The sequence below is a fragment of the Elephantulus edwardii genome, unplaced genomic scaffold, assembly GCF_000299155.1.
Source record: "Elephantulus edwardii isolate Elephantulus edwardi_28Jun2011 unplaced genomic scaffold, EleEdw1.0 scaffold00241, whole genome shotgun sequence".
NCBI lineage: Eukaryota > Metazoa > Chordata > Mammalia > Macroscelidea > Macroscelididae > Elephantulus > Elephantulus edwardii.
In genome coordinates this window covers 842,907-844,119 of record NW_006399991.1, presented here as the reverse complement: position 1 = coordinate 844,119, position 1,213 = coordinate 842,907, and positions in this window count along the sequence as shown.

Genomic DNA, 1,213 nt, shown 5'->3' with positions numbered 1-1,213 from the left:
GGCCAGCGCAGGAGGGGAAGACCCTCTATGAGGTGGATTGATTCAGTGACTGTGGTAATTGGAATGGGTATGTCAGAGGCAGTGAGATTGTCACAGGATAGAGAAGGGTTTAGGTCTGTTGTACATTGGGTCGCTATGAGTCTCAAGCTACTAAACAGCACATAACAACAACAACACTGTTGGATTCTATTGGCCAGGATTTTATTAAGGACTTTTGCATCTATCTTCATGAGGAATTGGTTGACACAGAAGAATTTCATGAAATAACATATGAGCAAGAAGAGCCTGGGGTGATGAAGGAAGAAGTTCAAGTTGCTCTGAAGGAATTGGCAAAAAACAAGGCTCCAGGAGTTGACGACATACCAATTGACATATTTCCACAAACAGATGATGACCTGGATGTGCTCACTAAGTTGTGCCAAGAAATCTGCAGGACAGCCAACTGGCCAACTGACTGGAAAAGATCGATACTTGTTCCATTCCAAATAAAGGTGACCCAACAGAGTGCAGAAATTATTGAACAATATCATTAATATCACATGCACGCAAGATTCTGCTGAAAATTATCCAAAAACGACTGAAGCATTATGTAAACAGAGAACTGCCAGATGTGCAGGCTGGATTTAGAAGAGGGCATGGTATTGGGGATATTATAGCTAATGTTAGATGGATCATGGCAGAAAGCAGAGAGTACCAGAGGAAATTTCTATTGACTATGCAAAGGCTTTTTGCTGTGTAGATCACAATAAACTATGGCTGACTCTGAGAAGAATGGGAATCCCAGAACATTTGATTGTGCTTATGCAAAACCTATATATGGACCAACAGACAGTCGTCAGAAAAGAGAAAGGAGACACTACATGGTTCAAAATCAAGAAGGGGGTCCGTCAGGGATGTATTCTGTCTCCATACCTTTTCGATTTGTATGCAGAACAGACCATCCAAGACCCTGGGCTGTACGAGCAGGAATGTGGCATCAAGATTGATGGAAGAGTCATCAACAACCTGTGTTATGCAGATGACACAACTCTGCTTGCTGAAACTGAGGAGGACCTAAAGCACTTGCTGCAGAAGGTCAATGACTGCAGCCTTCAATATGGATTGAAGCTCAACATCAAGTAAACAAAGATTCTATTTTGACTGGGGTGAAATGATATCTCATAGTTGTTTTAATTTGCATCTCTCTTAGGGCTAGGGATTTTGAGCATTTCTT